General features: G+C 50.0%; 2 long non-coding RNA genes across 2 annotated transcripts in view; both read left to right on the top strand.

Moving 5' to 3' along the window:
- The window catches only part of LOC311439435, a 147180-nt gene that overhangs the window by 63423 nt on the left and 61993 nt on the right, over nucleotides 1-21764 (top strand). Inside the window, exons 24-25 of the long non-coding RNA XR_014694716.1 lie at nucleotides 5523-6419; nucleotides 7012-7134. This is a non-coding gene — a long non-coding RNA (uncharacterized lncRNA). The remainder of the gene's footprint in view (nucleotides 1-5522; nucleotides 6420-7011; nucleotides 7135-21764) is intronic.
- Nucleotides 12047-19455, top strand: LOC311439571. Its single transcript, XR_014694826.1, has 2 exons — nucleotides 12047-12123; nucleotides 18035-19455. It is a non-coding gene; the product is annotated as an uncharacterized lncRNA (long non-coding RNA).

Here is a 21764-nt window from a genome sequence, read left to right as displayed (position 1 = left end):
CATCCATCTCCCATCTAGGCTGCCCTGCCACCCCGAGCAGAGGGAGCAGGACTCCACGCGAAGCCGCTGGAGATGGGCAGGTCTTCAGGAACTTTGCAGCTCCTCCCCAAGCCCCTGTGTCCTTCCTCTTCGCCCCCCTCTCCCTCGGTGGGGACCTAGTTTGCCTTGCAAAGTGGTCTCATTATAAATGCATCAGCCTCTGCCGATCTCACGCGCGCTGCCTTCATTTAGCCCTCCGAGCTCGATTACATCTGAGGATGTCTTGGGGTAATTAAGTAATATTAGAACATTTTCTTTTCTATTTTTTTCCCCTTCCCTAATGCAGCTTTCAAAGCACAAGCCTCGGTTCTCACCCACCGGAGCCCACTTCGCCGAGCCTCTGAATTCTCCCTAATGTACCTTGCCATGAATGAAGGCTAATTACATTTCTGAAAGATGTCATTAGTGTCATATTCATGCTGGGTTTCAGAGAGCTAGCACGCGGCAGGGAACGCTCCCTTAGGTGTCTCTCAGCCTTACTGTACTGCGAGGAGCGGCCGGGCTCTCTGGCCCGTATGGGGATGCTCAGCCGGCAGCGGCTGAGCTTGGTTGAGAGCATCTCTTCCCATGGATGTTTTGCATCCTTCATCTCTGGAGCTCATCACCGTTTACAAATATTAACTAATTAAGCCTCTCAGAGCTCCTGTGAGATAAGTAATTGCTACTCTAATGATTGGCGTTGTAGCCACTCTCTTCTCCAGGCGTTGGACAGCGCTTTTTACTGTAGAGTAGCGAGGCGGCAATTCTGAAGCATACAATAAGATAAATGCTACTTGTGGATGATCCGGCCATCTGACCTGCAGGTTGGGGGCTAGAAACCCAGAGCCACCATAAGAGATACCTGTAACCTTGCTTTTGAAGCCTGCTGTCCATATTCTTCCCTCGTATGTTTGCACAAACCCACCTGAGCCCTACCGGCTTCAGCAGAGGCTCCTTGGAGACTTCCCCAGAGGGAAGAGGACCCAGAGTTTATCTGCTTGGGTAGCTCATTGTTTGCATCATGCATGGGACGTAGGTTCCCAAGGAAACTAAAAGATGGTGGTCACCATTTTATTTTTCTCTCCCAAAACTGTCACAGGGATGATATTCTGGTTTTACACTCCCGTTGCTCTCCTGTTCAGCCCGGTGTGAGGTGGCCACCAGGCTCCCCCAGGGGAGTACTGCTTTCAAGGGGTATTAGGTGCTTGTAACAAGAAGTCCCACGTGGCATTTTCATTGTAATTTGTCCTTAGATCAGTTAATGTTGTTAATGCATTTTGTTGTCCTGGAGAGATGCGTTAGCTCTGTTAGCAGGGATGGAGTTTGCTGCCTCTGAAACAGGTCAACTATCCCAGGCAGTCCTGACTCCTGACAAGTGCCTGATTTCCCCTCTTCTCCCTCCTCCAAGGCTTTTTGGAGCACTGCCGTAAGCAGGATACCGACAGGGATGCTGCTGCCGTGGCCACAAGCTTTTATTTTTTCTTTTCTGGTTTTGTTTGATTACCTTTTTCCCCTTCAATATTTGAAAGGGAAACACCTTCAGGCTTCACCCCCTGCTCTTGGGTATGGGCTCTGCAGTTTTTTTAGGTCGAGCTTGGCTCTGTAGCGCTCTCTGATTTGGGGTGTTGGGTGGGCAGCTGCTTTTGGAGGCATTACATCCGAGGCCAGGGCTGCGGAGCCAGCTTTGCCCTTGGGTACCTCTGCAGGGACAGGCCGAGAGATTGGCTTCTCTGATTCATGCGTCGGTGTGAAATTAAAGGCATTTTGGAAAAAGGCTGCTCTAGCAAAGCTGAGCTGCCCTGGGAAATGGGAGGTGGAGAAGTTAATTGTCCGAGGTGTGGGAATCCCAGGCTTTCCCACGGGCTCTGCCTTTCCAGCCCTGGCCAAGCTGCCAGCTCACCCCGCTGCAGAGGGAGATGGGCAGTAATTACCAGGCTGGGTTTAATTTTGGGGGTGAAGGCAGGGTCTGGGCTGCGAGACGGCCGCAGGGCTGGGGAGAAACTTGGGCTTTTACCAGTCAGATAGGTAGGAGAATCCTAAAAGAGTTACTTGTGTGTGGTGTGCTGTGAGATAAGCCCAGAAACCTGCCCTGAGCCAGTCCCAGGTCAGGGAACCACAGCCTCTGGTAGCTGTCGAGGGTTGAGGCCGAGGAGAAAAAGCTGCAGAAAGTTTTCTGAGTGTATGGAAATCACGTGGGGCTGCCAGGACTCTAACGACACATTCTGTAGATTAGGGAACCTAGTAATTAGAGCTAATAAGTCCAAAATGTGTAATTTCCCTGCAAGCACTTGGAGCTGGAAGACAGAAATGAGCGTGGTTGTTACACCCTCGTTAGGTGATCTATCACTTCCCCCTTGCCATGGACAAAATCCAGGAGGGGCAGAAGGAGCAGCTGCTCTTTTCCCCAGCCTCCATCCTTGCTGGTGCTGGAGGGAGCCAGCTTCTTTTCCTGCACCTGTTGCCTGGCCAAAACGGTCCCAAAATCCAGCTTTCTTTCCTTAAATAACACTATTCCTGGTCAGATTTCTAGATCTGTGGTGGGTGGCTCTTTAGGAGAGGTTGTGTTTGTTTTTTTTTTCCCTGCTAGTTTGTTTTCCTTCCTAATTAAAGCAGCTCTTTCATCAGTCCCTGTATTTCTTTCCACCTTCCAGTTTTCCCAAAGAGGCTTAGTCACATTTCCTGCCTCTAATCAATACACCATTTATATGCAATAACTTTGTCAGGAGAACAGGGAAGCAGCTCGCCGAGTTCCTCCTGTAATTTCAGCGTGCCGTAGCCGTCGGCTGAAGGTCAATGCGAGCCTGACTGTGACTGATTTTTACTGTCTTTGGGCAACCCGTCAGCAAAATGCAAGCTTTGTAAAACCTCGGCTAGGTGCGGGCTGTAACAGATAGTGCTGTGCAGCCTGCCAGGCACCCCGTGAAGGCTTCCTTGGCAGCACCACGCACGGTAAGGCTTCGCCTCGTGCCTGCACTGCCCTCCTTGCTGGAAGGAGGGGACCCCATGCCTCCACGGGGTGTGATAGATGTTCTGACAGGTGCTGTTTTCCCCAGTAATAGGGGTGGTGGGTGCTTTGGTAGGAAGTGAAGCCGGTTCCTGCTCAGTGAGGGTGAGGAGCAGCTCCATCAGGTGCCCCTGGGGAGCGCGAGACAATTTTGGGGAGAGGACCGTGCGCTGGAGGAGTGGGCACTTCACTTAACCTGCCTCCTCGTGCTCATCTGTCTCCTGTCACTTGTCATCCTGCTGGCACCTCTTCATCATCCCTCCAGCCGTGGCTGTGCCGGAGCAGCTCCTGTTGGGAGGAAGCTTCCATCCTCAGAAATGAAGCATCCTCCGTGCTTGTGCATACCCTAGCCCTCCTGCGGATGTTCCTTGGGATGAGTGCCTCGTGGTACGATGACATTCATCCTGTGGGCATGGCCAGCAGGGATGACCAAGGCCACTCGACGCCACTTCCACGTGTCCCGTGAAGCCTGGCTGTGGTGGGATCAGCCTGGGACACTCGGCTCTGACATGCTTAACGAGCAGGGAGGTGCAGGCTTGTGGCCATGTGGCATCTTATTAATCACATTTAATGCGTAGGTTGCTTCAGCGTTGATCATTTTAAAATTCCCTGTCGGAAAGGTTACCTGTATAATTATAGGTATAAATCTCGGGGACGTTCTTGCCAAAACAAATGGAGCGTCTCGCGCTCAGACCAGGGATAAACCCCAAGAAGCCGTAAAAAGGGTTTGTGATGATGGAGCGCGAAATCTGCACCCACTGCAGGGCTGAGAGGAGCGAGGCACCGCCAGAGATAAATTAGGCATTCGTGCAGGTAGTTCTTGCAGTCATCTTGAAGTTCCTGCAGTTTCCCTGGCACGTACAGAAGTAAGAGCTGTTGATCTCTGGGCACTAAGCTGTGTCACCACGTGCTGGTGCTGGCAAAGCCCAGGGTTTGAAGGGGCTCGGGTGGGGGTGAGGATAACCTGCTTGTGAAACAGGTCTGGGAAGTGCTGACAAATACCCCGGTTAGCAGCAGAAAGCTTCAGTCTCTTTAGTCACTGGCTGAGAAGTGTGAGAGATATATAATATAAATAATCAAAATATGTACGTATAATCACAACATAACCTATCTGTATAAATTCATTTTAACATTTGAGGTGGGTTAGGTGTCTATCAGAACATTTTTAAGTTCACACGTGCCCTTAGAAACCTGGCTCTTGGGATTTGCCTCTCCCCTGCTGCAATCCCATGGGAAAACTAACCTCGTTCCCTATCCCCTCCTCACATTCCGGGTGTCTCCTGACCAGAGCAGAGCTTGGATGGAGAAATCCACCCTGCTTCATGCGTGTCGTCTCCCAAGGGCTGTGTTTGTCCACCTCCTGCCTTGCTGGAGAGGATGCCAAGGAGGTAGCTGGAAGGAGAGATGCTGATGTGAGTTTTTTGGTCTGCGCCTGTGCTCAGCACACAGGAGGGAGGATTAGTCACAGTTCACGCTGTCATAATAAATTAAGGTGTAAGGACAACAATATAATAGAAGTAAAGCACGTGCAAAAGATTCTGCATTAGTGGTAAGAAGAAATATTAGACTCGAGTGTTTTGGATTGCTAATTGCAGGATGTGTTAATTGCAAGGCAAGCAGTACAGCCCCTTATATAAGCTCCAATGCACATAGCTTGCATTATGAATAGGAAGAGGAGGACGTGGGAAGTTGTCTCGATGAAACCAAGACAAACATCTAAAAACACTTAAAACACTCATCTGAAGCCCTCCTCCTGTCTCTGTGGTATCCCTGTTAATCACAGCCCGCTGTAAAAGCACTGCCTGCGTTTTGTCTCTTAGGCTCACGTTAGTTGCTTCCAACTTTCTCATCAGCCCCATCTATAAATTCAGGCCGTTCTTAAATAAGACTGGTGCCACACAAAACCACTTCTCCCATCCTCGTGCACTGTCTAACGATTATTCCCTTATCCCTTTATATAACTGAATCAAGCCTGACACTTAAAGCGCTCCCTTAGGGAAGTTATTGAATTTAACAGGGCTGAAACCAACAGGGTTCTAGAGAAATGCTCTGAAAACCTGGGCAAGATAATGGAAAACAATATCTTTGCTGTAAGTTGCTGAACCACCCTATAAAACTCTATGGGAAGAATGAAATTCTCGAGGACTTTTTTTTTGCCCATAAAAGCTGATTATGAGTAAATTGGCCCCATTGCTTTTATTGTTGAGCCCCAAAACTCAGTGGATACTTTCATCCTGCTTTCTCTCTCCTCTGCAGAAGGATGTTTTGGCTCTGCTCCTTAGCAGTTTGTTCTCATTTCACTCCCAGATGGGCTGCTGTTTAATCCAGCCCCGTGGTACTGAGTTCTGCCATGACTTGCTCCTCGAATAGCTTTTCCCTGCGAGTCCCTCACCTTCCCGTGTCTCTGACAGTGTTGGCTACTTGGTTGTTTTTTTGTTTTTCCCTCTCTTTATTCTGACTTTGGAAGAAAGCTTAACTTCTGCTCTCCATTTGTGCTCAGGGGAGAGATGCTGACTGGAAGAGGAGAGGCGCTCTGAAACAGAAACAGGACAACCAGCGCTGCCTGCCAGCAGTGAGGGCTTCTCCAACCTTTTCCAACCCTTCTCCAAGCTTCCCGAGCCAGAAAATAACAGCCGAGGCCCTCAGCTCCCAGGAAAAGATGTTTTTTCAGCGGACAAGGAGGATTACAGAGTGTCCGAAGCTCTGATGCTGCCAGGGATTTTGCATTACCGCGCCTGATAATTCTCCCAGGAGCCTGTGCAAATATTCTCATGAATGAAAACTACTGAGCTACTTCACTGGTATTTGCAATTCCTTTTATTCACGCCGACTTTTTCTTGCTGAGGCTGCTCGCACAAAGGGTGAATAAATATTCGGAGTGCTCCTGCCTGAAACGCGCCTGCCGATGTTAGGAAATGTTCTTCTTATTTTCCCAGTGCATTCAAACAGTTTCAATTGAGGAACCTTTAAAGAAACTCCTGCTTGTAAAGGGAAGGTGACTGAATAGGGGAGCAGAAAGAAGATCACACGATCACCTCCTCACCCAAGTGAAGAAACCTAGCAGTGACTTGGGGACACCCAGATATTTATTGAGAAGCCGAAATGAGTCCATTTAATGCTCTTTGCCCAGATAGTAGATGTTTCTCCCATTGACTTGTTTGCATGAACATTTTGTTTTGTGCTCTTTAATGAGAGGAAGGAAAAAAAAAAAGTTGCAGCCAAAATACTTGGTGTGATTCCACTTGCTCTGCTCTTTTCTTAAGCACGGTGGATGCAGTGCCTGTGTTTGAAGACATGCTTCAGACTGTGCCCCTTTCTCTTCAGGACATGCCTTAAAGCTGGCATTCAGCTCAGCGTGATGCGATTGGAGGTGACATCGCATTGTTCGTGGGACAGGGTAGGTAAAAAAGAAAAGAGCTGAAAAGGAACTGTGAAATTTGGAGCTGCTGAAAGCTCCCAGTGGGAGGGATGAGACTTTCTGGGAGGATGGGGGCAGCCGTGGCTCTTCTCATCGCAGGTACTAATGCATCCCTAGCCTAGCCTCAAGCTTTCTCTCCCAGTACCTTGCTCTTTGTCAGTGTACAGCAGAAGTGGCTAAAGAGACCCAGAGATTTCTCCCCAAATCCTAGCATCCCTCTGCTCAAATCCTGCTGCCCAACCCGTGTCAAGTGGGGACCATTTCTCACTGACAGCCGCAGGCAAATGGGGACAGCTGCCTAAAGCCAACTGGGCAGGATGGCCAGGGAAATGTTCACCGCGTGGAAAAATCTGTGTGCTTTCTTCTGTAAGCAATAGAAAGGAAGTTGTGCTTCAGGAATTGTTTTTACATGGTTCAAAATGCACAGCAAGGCTGTCAAAGCAGCCTCACGTAAAGGCTGCAGGGCTGGGAGAGGGACCAGACAAGTTTTGTCCAGCCCAAGTGATGTTGCTAATGTTTGGGGAGAAACCCCTTGCTTTGGGGCACCCAATGTAAAACTCCTCTCTCCTAGGTTGTGCCTTCTCCCCTGGAGAGGATGCTGAGCCGACCGTTGTGATCTCCTGCACCAAGGCTGAGCATGTTGAGGACCATTCACTGCATCCCTGAGCTTGGGAAGGAGGACGTGACACCTCAGGTACAACGGGATCCCAGCCATAGTTAGCAGAGACCCCACACCATCCATAAATCTCCAGCAGAGCTCCAGCAGGAGGGCGGCAGAGATGCTGGGAGCTGTTTTGGGGGCTGAAATGCAGAATGGGGCCACGTGGCGGTGCGCAGAGCAGGGGCTGCAGCTCCTCGCACATCCTCATCGCTTCTGGGGGCCTTATCACCAAGCCTGTTTGCTGTTCCTGACCCCATAAAAATAACGAGTTGTGGCAGGTGGTGGGAGGAACAGGAGGACCAGGAGAGTGCCAGATACTGAGGAGCCCATCTCGATATCTCGGGGTTATCTTCCTGGTGTGACCGCTCTGGCCGGGGCCGTGCCGTTCCCTCGTTACTGCGCCGCAGAGAACTCGGGTGTCCAACCCCAACTATCAGTATTTTGTGTTTCCAAGGCAACCCCAGCTTTAACAGCCTCCGTAATGACATCATTTGGTTGAAATGAGCATGCATGGTCTTTTGATTACCACTGGAAGTATAAATTAGGTTACTTTCCCCACCCCCAGCCACTTGAAAAATAAATGCACTGGAGTGGGGGGGGGGCACGTTTTTAAAAAAAAAATAAAAGGAGCTCGGAAGAGGGTAAATGGAAAAATCAATTTTTACATTAATGGAGTCCTCATTCAGCATTTCTTCTCTTTATAGATTTAGATAACAGTGATATCTTAGTTTCACAGAGCAAAGAAATTAATTACTTACTAATGGTGCAATTCAGAAATTAATTTATGTTATCCATTTAAATGTGTCATTATTAATCAATTTAAGCGAAGGGACCTGTAAGCCAGCACCATCTAGGCTGACTTATGATGCTGGAGGACTCATCTTGCCCCCTCCTCGCTGGCAAACACGCTGTGCCTGCTACCTGCAAGCTGTTGCACCTCCAAGTGCTCTGGCATCCCCAAAACAAGACCTAAAGGGTTTCCGGGCTGTTATTCAAGATTTTAGAGCTCTTTTCATATTTAAGTTACTCGAATTTCTGATCTGAGGTTTGATCTTCCAGTTTTTGTTTCTTTTTTGGCTGATTTTTCTTTTGAAGTGGTGTACAGAAGGAGGATGCTGCCTTGCAGAGATGCTTTTGGCTTCCCAGTAGGTCTTGGCCATGCTGTGGGGTCTTAGCTCATCATGAACCACGGGTTCCCGGGTAGGGTTGGAAAAGGGCAGCCACGTTAGGAAGGTAATAATTAAATTGTCACAGATCTGTTTATTCATTTTACTGCTGTATTTAGAAGAAAAGAGGCAACACAGACCGCGGGACTCTTCTTTTTCGGAATAAACTTGGTCTCAGGCTGAAAAGGGGGACCCCATACCATGCAATAAATCAGGATTAAACTAAACAGTGCTGCTCAGAAGCCCTCAGCTGCTTTCTCCTTGAAACAGCCAGGATTTCAGTGTGTTGCAGCTTTTCTGTGCCCAGCTGTCTGGGCCTTTTTGTGGTAGGCAAGGGTCTGATTTATCGTTTTACGCTGTTTATGTTATTAATGCCTCTGAAAATGTTGGATCTGCCACATATTTCTTGGCGCGCTCCTCGGAGTAAATGGCAACTCTGATGGCTTTGGAAGACGATTTGCTGAAGGATACTGTATTAAAATTCTGTTTGGACATTTGGGCTGCTGGTATAAGGATGTGATAGCCATTCCCTTCCTGTAATGATATATTGTCATGTTAATTTTGATGATATCTCACTGTAAAATAGAGGGATTTGAAAGCCTGCAATTTGAGAGCCTGGAGTTGTACCTATCTGTCTGTATCTATATTTATATACAGGTTATTTATTTTTTATTTTTTTTCCCTCTTTCAAAGTAATGCTTGCACTTAACATCTGCTGTACCGATGATGATTCTTTATTAGGTCTGGAGAAATTTAGACGTGTGCTGATGGTAAACCAGCTTTTTTCAAACTAAAAGCGTTTCAGATGAGTTTCGTGTTCTTTCTCAGTGTTTTGTTTCTCAAACCAATTACTGCCCTGCTGCCCACATCAGGCAGGTTTCAGCCTGAAAGTTCCCTTTGTTGAGCTAAAATATGGTCTCTGCTAAATGCTGAGCAGTGATGGCTGGAGATGAGTAAGCAGCAGGTTGCAGAATTAATCAAGAAATCATTTAGCACCTGCAAATAAATACTTGTAGCTGAAGTCTTTATCTTTTTCTCTGTTCCTGCTTTGTTTTGGCTGGGTCCCTGGCCTCAGAGCAGAGGTGGGAGAGAAGCAGCTGGGATTTAAGTCTTCCTCTCTTTTCTGCCCTTCTTTGACCTGTGCCCATGTGCTGCCACCTCCTCTTTAAGGGATCATCTCTGGGCCAGGACAGGACCTCTGTCCCCACAGATATTTGTTCCCTGTCTTATTTTCTCAGCTGGTTCCACGTCCCAGCTCCTCCAGGGCTTGGGCAGGGGGTGGGAGCGCTCCCCATCTGCTGCAGCAGCCCCCTGGGCAGTTGGATTTGGTGCTGGAACAGGTTTTGGAGCATCCTCGCCCTCCCTTCTGGGATCCCTTTTTGGTGATCTCTGCCGTGCACCAACCCATTTCTCCCGCAGCCGTAAGTCACGGGGTAACCTTGGCAGTGGCTTTACTCACGGGGCTCTGGGAGGTTTGATGTTGGAGTCCAGCCTTTATTCATTGCCAAGCCAAAAAAAAAAAAAAAGAAAAAAGAAAAAAGGTTAGTATATAAAACATTCAAAAGCTTTCTTGCTTTCTCAGATGAAGAAATTGAGAAGGAAAGATAAACCCAGGCTAAAGACCTGGACTTTCAGATGCTTGCTGCTGATTATGAATTTTGTTCCTTTTGAGGATGAGAGGAGAGCAGGCTGGGCCATTAGCAGTCAGATATGTATTCATTTCCCTCCTCTTTCCTTCCATCCATGTCCAATAGCCACAGAATATTTCGGTCACATCCTTTTGTAATGCCTTAGACTTTCATGGGGCTGTGCTCTGATCTTTTTTCTTTGAATCCTGGAGCTTTACTGCGCGACGAGAATCGGTCTTGGGGCCTCGAAGGGTGCCGAGCTGCTGGTGACCGTGCCCTTAACCCCGCAGCCCAGGGATCAGAGGTGGGGGTCTGGTTATTTCCATCGCTGCCTCGTGTCCCCATGCAGGAGGACAGCTTTGTTTCTGCCCTATTGCTGCTCGTTGGGCTCTTGACAGAGCTGCGTCTCCCTAATCCCGCGCCGCGTCCCCGCTGACAGCTGCAGCGGTGCGGAGCAGAGCCCCGCGGCAGGAAGGCTTAGGGCAATTTGCTCCCGAGCTGAAGCTAATCCCTAAGGATGCTAACTGGCTTAGGAGCAGAAAATGGGGCCTTTTTGTGCCTTCCTTTACCCTTTCTTTCTCTCGTAGCCTTAACGGTGGGATCCATGGGGTCTTCACACCTGCTGCCGCAGCCTTCCCCGCTCCCCAGGTGCAGTGTTTAACCTCGCGGGTGTTATCCGGGGTGATTGCCTGGGGGCATAGCTTGGAAATAAGAGCTGAGAGCCATAGGTCTGGCTGCTCAAATGTAGGAGGAGATCCTGAGTAAGGGTATAAAATGCCTCAGCCTGGAAATGGGCTGACATGTGGAAGGAGAGACAGGGAGCAGCGCCCTGCTGTGATGGAGTCCCCTCACTCATCTTCAGGCTGGGCAAGCCTAACACGTAACAAAACTCCACAGAAGCAATAATCACAGTAAAAAAAAAAAGATATATTACAGTCAGAAATGTTAGGGGAAGAGTAGACTGAGGTGCATCCTGGCAGGCCATCACCTTTTCCCATTCTGTGACATATTCGGGCAACTTTGGGTCCTTGCAGGTGGTGTAGGCAGCTGAAGCCCAGTGAGCACCTCCCAGGGACAGCTCCACGGGGCTGGGAATGCAACTCTTCTTCCTCTGGGTGGGCAGCGAGGGGAACGGGGAGAGGAAGGCTGAAGGAGGAAGAAATTTGGAGGATGTTCAGCTGGAACCCAGCCCCTTCAAGTGGCAGTGATGAATGCTGCGCGCTCTGCCACCGAGCGGGCTGAGCACGTGGTGGGTGTCTCTGAAGGCTTCCTCTGAAGGCATTTATCTCGTAAAAAGGAGTTCTCTGGGGTGTTTGACAGATCTTGATTGATTTGCATCCTGCCTACCTCCCTGGTGCCTGCCTCTTGCACACCACAGTGTACGTGGGAGCTTTCCCCAGACACGGCCAGCCCCGGAGCAGCGCTGTGGTGCAGCTGGGTGACGTCCACCTCCTTGCCCAGCCTGTACCCGCCTCTGCCTCCAAAAACAATGCTTTCCCCTCATTAAGAAGCACAAAAATCGAGGGGCAGGGGCTGAGCAAGCCAGGCTGGGCAGGGAAAAGTCAGGCAAGGTGTGGCTGAAGAAGTTACCAGGCTCCTTGCCATCCCAGAAGAGACCAGGGCACGGAGCATCAGCAGCCTAGAGCTAGGAAGAAGTGCTTGTATTTACAGCAGGGGCTGAATTCGCATTTATAAACCTGACAGTTTATCCATAAGAGTCCCAGGATGGACTCAGATTATCCACATGAAGATGCAATAGGAAGTAAAGCTTCTTCCTGGTATTTCTATCTCCTGTTTTACCCAAACCTCACCTAGCTCCAAGGCATTAGGCAACACCAGCGAACACAAATTTCCCTTTTACACCCTGCTTCCTTCACATGGGTTGTGTAGCCTCTGAGGGATGGGTTAGGGGCAGGAAAATGCACTGTTTGTAAAGCAGTCCTCAACTGATAAGCAATTTAGCAGCAGAGTGCCCTGCCTGGGAAGATGCTGCCAAGGAGGCACCTTAAGAAATCGAAAGGCGCACCTGGATCCACTGAAATGAAGGGACCTTGGTAGGGAGGCCTTGGCTATTGGGCTGCAATAGTTGGCCCACCTGTGAGCTGGGGCTGCAGGAGTGCACAAAAGCAGGAGCAAGCTGCTCTTGCCTGGGAGCTTTTTTGCGTCAAGTTTTCTCCTTTATTTTGGGAGCTGAACTCAGAGGAAGCTCAAGAATTTGGGACAAGCAGGTAAGAAATGTTCTGTGATTGTGGGAGCAGGTCGGAGCTAATTGGTTTCTCGGAGGGCTGTGGCTCTGTTAAGAAACTCCTCGTCTCCTCTTCTGTTTTGACATGAGATGCTGCATTTTTGGAGTCCTTTAGGGCTGTTTCTCTGCTCACAAACAAATGCTTTTGGGACCGGCTCAGATCTGGGGTGCTGTGTCGCAGGATGCGGATGAAACGATGTTTATCGCTGTATTCCTAGCGGGGTGAAATGAAGCGTTGAGTACGATATGCTTACCTGAAGAGCCGAGGCTTTGAAAGTGGCACAGCTCTTGTGAAATCTCTCTTTCTAAAGGGCTGTGCAGCACGAGCAGGGCTCCGTGGCTGGGAGAGCAAACGTTGCGCCTACTGCAGAGACCGAAATTAGCTCGGTTCAGAGCTCCCTGACTCCCTTATAACCTCTGCTGCATGGTCCCAAGATGGAGCATGTAAATAAGTTAATCCCTATTTTTTCAGACTGTTGCTCAACCTCCTGGGCTCCCCTTTTCCCCTACATCTCCCTCCCCCTTTCCCCTATATCTGTCTCCATCCCATCCCAGTGCTGCGGGTAGGAACAGGGGGTGATCTGCAAAATACTGCCTGGCTCCAGCTTCTGTGCAAATGGCTGTAAGGACAAGGGTGATTTCTTTATTCCTCCTCGTTAGGCTCTTTTGATTTATACCCCAAAATGCATTAGTCTAGTTAAACACCTTTGGTGTAAGGGCAGAAATGTTGGCTAATGCAGCGAGCAATGCTTGACCCATTCAGGGTCTTTTGCACTCAGGGATTGAAGCAGAGAATTTTATGTCTGGTTTTCAAGATGACTGACCCTTTTATTTTTTTATTTTTCATTGGAAGTGAGCACTCTGTTGCGTTAAACAGCCCCAGGTTGCAGGAAACCAAATAGCAAAGGGTCTGCTGAGATGAATGCACCTGGGTAGCTCACCACGCATGGTGGCTTCTGCTGGTCCCCTGTGGGCACCCTGCTCTTGTCCCAGGTCCAGGACCTTCCTCTCTGTCTGGGTAGAAGCCTCCTCTTCCTCCCTGCTGTTGTCTTACCTGGATGGGAACGCTCTGCCTGGCTTGGCAGTCTGCTCAAAACCTTGTCTGGACAGTAGGAACCAGCACGATGGGGATATATGGCCATCACTGCCAGATGGGTTTTGGGGAAATGGCTGTGGATGCTGAGCAAGTGGCTGGAGTTCTCGTGTTCAGATCTGGCAGGCGTTACGATATTTGGGTATTTCTGCCTCTCTGGGGTCCCGGGTGGGCTCCCATACCCTTTAATTGCTGGCTTTTTGACCAATGCTTGAGGTCCTTGTTGAGCTCACTTTATCAGATCTCCCATCGCTGCCCTGATAACATGCAGGTAACAGGATAATATTTCTGAGGTCACCACAGCCCTGCTGTGAGGGGGTCTGGCTGTCTCTAGCTGCAAGTTTTGTGTTTAAAAAACTACAACAACAACAACAAAAAAACACTGACCCTATTTAGTGTGGCACCGTGCTCCTGCTGCAGAGCCCAGCGCATCGTGCTGTCGGTGCCGGGCCAGCAGCAGGGATACCCGTGTGATCCCAGCCGTGAGAAGCGACGTTCAGAATGAAGGATGATGAAATCTTTTCATTAAAAAATAAAACGAAATGGGACCGACTGTCGCCGTTTCTCCTCCGTTCCTCCCCGAAAGTGCTCCGTGAATTCCCCCCTGAGCAGATCTGTCAGTCTGCGGCGCGTGGGGCCGCCTGCGCCATCATTTATCTCCAGTTATTTTATTTCTCCTGGTTTCTAAGCTAATAACGAGTGATGAGGGCTCATCTCCTGCTCTGGGCACCTTCCCATTACTTAACTAACAATTAATAAAGCAGATAATGGAGTGTTTCTCCCACATAGGAATAAACACTCAGCCTGTCTAGCGGTGGCACCGCAGCATCCTCAGTCTGCTCCAAAACTGCTGCCCGTGCGTGATGCACGGGCCTGAGTCTGAAGAGGCATTTCCCTCAGCTTGCAATAGGAAAACTGCTCGGTTTAGAGATTTTCAGGCTGATTCAGGTAAAATTTCCCCCCTGCTGAGCTCCAGCAACATTGTGGCCGTGCTGTCCTGGGGGTCTGTGCCCCTCAGGGGGTTCCCCGGTGGCTGTCACCCCAGGAAACCTCTGCCACCTCCAAGTCCCTCAGCATGCACTTGTCCTTTTAAATATCCTTTTTTTTTTTTTTTTTTCCTCCCTTCCCCTCCTCCTCCTGCCCCTGAATCTTTTGATTGTTTCACCTCAATCTGTCCTTTCAAAGCCCAGCCCCTGCAGGATGTTGCTGGTGGCGGCGCATACTTTTTTGACATCCAGAAGTGTGCTAGACCACTGAGCTGCCATTTGGAGAGATCAAATGATTCCCGGGGCTTTAAAATTATGACACTAGCCTTGAGGGCTGGAGGAAGTGGATAGTCAGGAGCTGAAAGCTGCCCCTTTGAAGTTTGGGATTTCTGGAGATGTCATCTTTTATATATATCGCCAGCCAGGTTGCTTTTCATTTCATCCCAGGGTTATTCTTGTCTGGATTCTTAGAGAGCGAGACCTCACTTCAAGGCAGAAGGGATGAGGAGAAAGATGGATGAGCCCGGCCATTTATGCATTTCATATCCCTTTGAAATATAATAGTTCAAGTTTTGTCAGCAATCACAACACGCCAACACCTCATGCCTTTGTACGGAGTGTGTCTCCCCTGGTTGGATGCAAATTGAAGCCCTGTGCCCCTGTCCTCGTGCAGAAGCACCTCCAGCCCCTAACCCCGGGGCTGAGCACCACTTTTTCACCTGTGTGGCGAGAGGAAAGCTTGCTCTGAGGCTGCAGGATGGGCTGAGCTGTGCCATCAGCTGGGACCAAAGGGACAGGGACAGGACAGCCAGGATGCGCCTTCCCCCTCCTTAGAAGGAAAAGGGGGGAAAAAGGTCTGCCTAGGCTCAAAAAATAAAAATCAATGCGTCCTGTGAAATCTACTGCCAAAAATAAATAAAATAAAATAAATAAATTATGGGGTGTATCTCCTGCTTCTCAAGATCCCTGTCTGGCCAAGTTCTCCTGACCAGACTTCAAGCAGTAGTCTCTGCCTGCACAGGTACTGGCTTGAAAATATGCTATGGCCAAGCAGGGCTAACTTAAACTGAATTTTTGCCCGTGGTCTGTGACCTAGATATTGTGCCAAGGGAGAGCCCGTGGGCACGGTCCTCGCTTGGTGGAGGCAGAGGTTGCAGCAGCGAGGGCTCCCCCATCCAGCAGTGTCTTGTGCCCGGGAGGAGCTGCTGGCCAAAAAAAAAATAAAAATAAGTCCCCGTGTGCACAGAGTGGTGACGGATCTGGAGTGTCTGGAGAAGATGAAATAATTTATAAGCTTGGGTTTTAATGTTCCTGTGTTTTTTTTTTTTTTTTTTTTCCTGCAGCTGCCACCTCCCCACCTTCTGTCATTGTCGTCGAAATGAATTTACAAGGGAAAGAAAATAGTTCTCGCTAATGTTCTCACACAAACGAAACATTAGCTAGAGAGACAAAAAGAAAATAATTGATTGTGAAAGCAAACCCCCTCTGAGACAGCCTGAGCATTATCAGGAGCAGCCTGGGAGGGGAAGAGGGGGGACAGGGAGAGGGGAAGGGAGGAGAACAGGCCGGCCTGGAACAACAAACGTAGCGTTTATGATAATTATCCACGTTTTAATCCCCGTTTCCAACCAAGCATTCACATCCTTTAATTAGTTCTTGATTAGAAAGAGATTATCTAATAAATTGCACGAGTACGGAGCGGGTTATCTTCGCCGTGTTCCTGCACGCGAAGTTGGGAGCGGATGGGCTTTGAGAGGGGTGAGGACATGCAAAAGCTCCCTTTGCTTTTTCCTCGTTCCCTTGGCTGCAAATACTGTCCATCGCTGGCATTAGCGGCACGGCCAGTGAAGTAAATCCGTAATTAAGCTGAATTAGCATGTCCTCGAAAGTTTTACGTGTGCGGACACAAAGGAGGCTCCTGCCTGGAGCCTTTCCAGCGCGATTTGCGGGGAGGGGAGAGCGTGGTTTATTGAAAGAGCACGCTGCTGATGTTCTGGGTGCTGGTTGTAGTGTGTGCCGAGAATATTATTTGGGGTTTGCTGCCTGGATGGGGCTTTTCTTCGTCCGCCAGCAAGCGCTGGGAGTGGCATGCCAAAATCACCTCTCCGTTGCCCCGTGCGACACCTCGGTGATGCTTGGGTGGTGTCCTCCAGCTCCAAGTTGAGTCTGGCATTGCCAGACCAAGTTTCTCCAAACTGTGGCTCCGTAAGAAGGGAAAGGGAGGTGGAGGAAGCGGTCTTGAGGCTGGGCAGGGTCTGGCTGGGTTTCTCGGGGCGGTTGTTTCAGCCCAAAGTGACCTCGCTATCGATCGAGGCAGTCGATAGGCAGCTACTTAAGAATAAAGTTCCGTTTCCCCATTTCTTCTTCTTCTTTGCTTTAATTATCTAAGATAGATAAGCAGCTGCAGGCCAATTAGAAAACAATTACCCGCTGTAATCAATGCTGGCTTGGAAAAAGGGGGAGGGCAAAAGAGTAAATGCTGAAGAAATGCCTTAAAATGCAGTGCCCAGGTAACCCTGTCCGTGTCTGTGCCCAGAGGGCTTGGGGCAGGAATGGGACACGGCAGAGTGACACCAGTGACGAGCGTGGTGGCCTCTGAAGGCTGTGTTGTGGACTTGGGATGGCACAGGAAGGGACACAGCCATGCTCTGGTCTTGAGTAAGTCCCTCAGTTTCCCTAATAATCCGAATTTTATATGGATGGTAATGGTTCTGCACTGAGTATTGCCAATGGGGTCTTGTGGTTATAATGGGCAGCCGGATGAAAATACAAACTCGGTTCTCAGTGGCAGGCAAAGGGAGCGAATCAAACGATAGGAATTAGCAGGAAAGCAGAGAAAAACAGAAAATAGTATTATGCTGCCCCAGGGGGTGCATCTGTGTCGGGAGCGCCGCTGGCCTGCCACCAGCGGGGTGGGAAGGATGGGGAGAGGCAGTATGGGTGGTGGGGTGGGGAAACGCTTCTCACAGGAGCTGAATAACCAGGGCAGGGTGATGGAGCCCTGCTTTTTGGAGCAGTCGGTAAGGAAGTTAGGCCTTTTTTTTTTTTTTTTTTTTTTCCACAAAAAAGGGGGCTTTTCTGCTTTTTTTGCAGCCTAAATCCATCAAAACCCTCTCAGGTATTTCTCTGATGTTGCTGTGATGGTGGCTGGAGTGTCACCATCACACGCTGAGTGCCCAAGGAGGGCAATTGGGTGAAGCAGGACGGGGTAAGCCTTGGATTAAACGGCGATGTATTTTATTCCATTAGTGCTCAATTACCAAAATCACCGTGGCAGGAAATGTGCACACCGGTGCCCTTTGGAAGTGTCGGTGTTTAACCCTCTGCACTGCAATTAGGGGGGGAAAAAAAAAGGTAATTTTCAACCAGATATTGGTTTTCATTAAGCCACAACGGGCATTTAGAGAGGAAGTTGTGGGCGCCTGCGAGCACACCTGATTTCACCACAAGCTGGAAAATCAAGGTGCCAGGAGCGAATGGACTGCAGACAGCCCCGCTGGGGCTCACACGGGCTCTGCTTTCCCGTTCTGCAATGAACCCGAGCAATACTTCAGTTGAGACCTGTGAGAGGGACAGCCTGGCCATGTGTCTGCTTGTCTGGGGGCATCCCAGCCCCAAAAGAAACTCTGGATTTGGGCCTCAGCCTGCTGGCACAAATGGGACGTTTACACGAGTCCTTGCAAAGCAGAACGTTTTCACTCCTCTTAGCGACTCCGTTGCCTTACTCTTTTTTATCTGCACTTCTCAGCCTTCCTCTGATAAAGCTGCTTTTTTTTTTTTTTTTTTTTTTTTTTTTTTTCCCTTTGCTGCCAAAGCTTTCTTCATCACGTTTTTGCCAGCCCAGCTCCAGGTTGTGCTTGCATGGATGTTTTCTGCCCTGAACCGTGCCCGCCTCCCGTGACAGATGGCCGGCTGAAAGGGCTTGGCGTTAAATCTACTGCCCGTGTCCATGAAATGCAGCGACTGAGACAGAGCATGGGGTGGCCGGTTCCTACAGATAAAACAGCCCTTGCAGTCCCACAGCCCATGTCTTGTGGGATGAAATCCTACAGAGATGCAGGAATGACCCCGGTGCCTCTTTGGTCATCCCATATCCTGCTCGCATCGTGGACACTGACCGTGAGGTGCTGAGTTTATATTTGTAATATAAATGGGGACCATAAATGTTGGACTGGGAAAAATGTGACACCTCTGAGCCATGTGTGATGAGCTTGGAGAGCCCACAGGACACAGCAGAATCTGTCCTGGGCTGGGATGTGCTCATGGGGCTGCATGCAAGGACCCCATCCTGCTTTGGAGGTGATGCTGGGGTCGATGTTTCGCCCCAAAGGGCTGCTTCAGAGCTGCTGAGGGATGGCATCCTCTTGCCTCCCGTGGTCGCCAGCGTTTCTGTTTCATCAGATGCAACAGGCAATCACCAAAGTTGGGTGAAGTGTTCACGAAACAAGTGTTCCTCCCTCATGCGGAGCCGTCTGCGCGGCGATGGCTAACTGCAGCGTAATTATCAGGCCGCGGTGAATAATTCATAGCGAGTAATTTAATCATCTCAGCCCTTTCTGCCTAAATCAGGTAGTGACTCACGGTTTCTCTGAATTATTCTTAGAGCAGTTTAATGGCACCAATTTTACGTGAGGAGGTCAATCAGCAGCGTTTGAAGCCCGGCGGTGGCAGGTGGCTCTGTTCCTTGACCTGGCAGGGACAGGTTTTTTTGGCAGGAGCTTGAAATAGTTGAAATAAAAACGATTCCTTCTGTCTGGACTGACTGCTCCGAGACCTGTTAGTCCTGACTGTCTTTGCTGGTGGAGCTAGGGTGCTGAAATATTCACAGCAAAAGCAAACGCTGGCACAGTGAGGTTGGGTTTTTATCGCCATGGATCCGCGCGTGGAGCCCCTGGCCTCGAGGAGCTGCAGGGACGGGAGGAAGAGGAGGCTTTCTGCCCGCAGAAAGGATGCCAGCAGGAGAAGCATCATGTGCGTTTCCCTGCCAGCTCTTCTGCCTGGGGAGCTTTCTGATCTATCTCCCCAATTGGCTTTCCCCAGGAGCGCGCGCGCTGCCTTCGCCTCCCAAAACACACACGATCCGTCACAATTTGCAGCCTCCGCTTCAGCGAGGAGGGGGCAGACAAATTCATCTCTATAAACGCTTCCTTTTTTATTACAGTTAATGCGCACCTTTTGCCTTGTGTAATGGACCTTACATTTTTTTGGGGAAAAAAATAAGCTTGACATCTTCCTATTTTATGTCTTTCTTTTTTTTCCTTTTGCTGCGCGCAGCATCCCGCTCCATCCGCCTGAGCCAGGCAGAGTAACGGGGCAGGACGCATGCAGCTTTTCTTTCTCCACATCCCCCTTTGAAATTTTGGGGTGCGGTGCTCTCGGGGTGGATGCACGACCCTTTTGTTCCACAAGGGCTGCCCGCGGCCGGGCTCCCGCGGCGAGGGACCGTCTCCTTTGGCTTTGGCGTGTTGGAGTGTAAAAGAGCTGACCCTGCCGGGATCAGGCTTGACCCCAAACTGTTAAGGAAAAATGTCGAGACAGATTGGAGGCCCTGACCGCTTTGGTTTTTCCCTTCTCCTGTCCTTGAGCTGTTTGCTGCAGCTGCAGGGAAAGGTGAAGAGTGCGGTGCGGCATCCCCACCTGCCTGCTGTGGTGCTAGGTGGCTGTAGGGTGGCAGTGCATCCCCGGAGAGCATCACCCAGCTCCCTGAACTGGTGGTGCCCTGTTGGTGAGATGGGGCGAGTCCTGGCTTTGGGCTCATCTCCCTCTTCGTGTCCCCCACTGCCATCAGGGGACGGGAAGGCTGAAACCAAAGGGAGTCTGGCTTCTGTTTTCCAGGAAGCCTTGGGAATCTGTCTTTAAAAGAAGAAAAGAAATCTATTTTTTTTTTTTTTAAGGCAACCTGCCCTGTAGGCTTGCTACAATGCTTTTTAAACTAAGACTGTAGCTTGCACAGTGCCCACTTAAGAGCTCAGCTGGAAGGAAGATGATCCGGCTTTAGAAAAGTGCATGTGTTGGGAAAACACTAAAACGAGATTTTTTTTTTTTTATATTTTGCATCATTTGATAAGGAAAAAAGCCCCCACAAAACAAGTGCTTTAGCACCTCCTGAGGTTCCTGTCACCTGTTTTGAAAGCAGCTGGGTGGGAGCTGAAGGGAGGAGGCTGTGAGCTGTGCAGGGCTGGTGTCTGAGGGGACACAAAGGGGTTAAGGTAACGTTTGTCTCTCTGTGTACAGAAACATCCCTGAGAGGGTGCTGCTCTCTGGAAATGAGTGTCTTTGTCCCCTTCTTTTGGGCCCTGGAGGAGCAGAAACCTCTGGCGAGGGGGAGTGAGGTGCCCTGGAAAATATCAGGGTGCGATGCTTGGGTGAGCAGAGTATGTGGCTGACCTCCCCCAAAGCTGCCCTCTGGGGAAATCCCATCCCTGGGTAAAAAATTGAGTTTCTAGAGGAAAAACACTGCCAGGAATTGCTTGTTTAGGAAAGCAACCTAGCATAAGGTCTGTCTGTGTGCACCAGGAAGACCAAACTCGTGTAACTTGGGCATTTTCTTTCTGTCTGAAAGAAGCAACCCCCAAACCGTTTTCCACGTTGTGGAGTAATGCACGCGTCTTTCCTTTCCTCTTCTTGACAAACAGATGTGAAATCTCATCAAAAAGTGAGAAATTTGATGTCAGCTCCATGTTCGCATGGAGGCCTGGGCAAGAACTCAAATTACCAACCCTATACGGAGGATGACAACATGGGAAAAAAAAATAAATCCTATTTTCTGCGTGTGGGGCGAAAAAAATGGGCCGCGTGCCTTCATCCGTGGTCCAGATTTGGGTTCTGTGGGAGGGGTACGAGGCGCAGGAGCTGCTTTGCTGCGGGCAGAGCCTTTCCGTGCCAAAGTGCGGTGGGAAGCTGCGGGCCGTGCCTCCTCATTATCTCATGCATCCCCCCGGCTGCACTCGGGGCCTTTCACAGACCCCCATTATTTCCCATCCCCTTGGCTTGTCAAAAGCAATTTGGCCCCTCGTTACCAGCCGGACAAAACGGCTCTCGGCTCCACCGCCCCTCTGGGGGGCCCGGGTGCTTTCCAACTTTCATCCCTCCCGCTCCGTGCGGGCTCCTGGCTCTCTGGGCAGGTCCCAGCCCCAATTAGCAGCCTTTTTTTGCAAAAGGGCCCGGAATTTTAATTAGTCGAGCAGTCAATTATCTCCATGGCCACCCTGTGCCCTCCTGGCCGCCCCACAGCTGTCCCTGTCTGCGCCCTGTGCGGGGACCAAGAGGGGACCCCCTTATCCCAGATCCTGGTGCTGGCTGCCAGGGTTGATCTGCTGGCTCCGTGCCTCTTCTGTGAGAGGGGTAGCATCTGGTGGGTGGGTGGCAAAGCGGGATTATGGTGAAAAATTGATGGGGGGACCAACGTCCTGCCCTAGTCCCCCTCCTTCCCTGCAGTATCAGGTGTCCCCACGTTGCGATTTGGAGTTTTGTCGGGGTACGTGTCTGAATTGTGGGAAGCACAGGGTTGTTCCCATCTAAAATGGGGAAAAAGAGAGGGTGGAA

Source organism: Aythya ferina (assembly GCF_964211825.1).
Source record: "Aythya ferina genome assembly, chromosome: 7".
Taxonomy (NCBI): domain Eukaryota; kingdom Metazoa; phylum Chordata; class Aves; order Anseriformes; family Anatidae; genus Aythya; species Aythya ferina.
The sequence above is the reverse complement of the archived record's forward strand: the minus strand, read 5'-3'. Positions and strand labels throughout refer to the sequence as shown.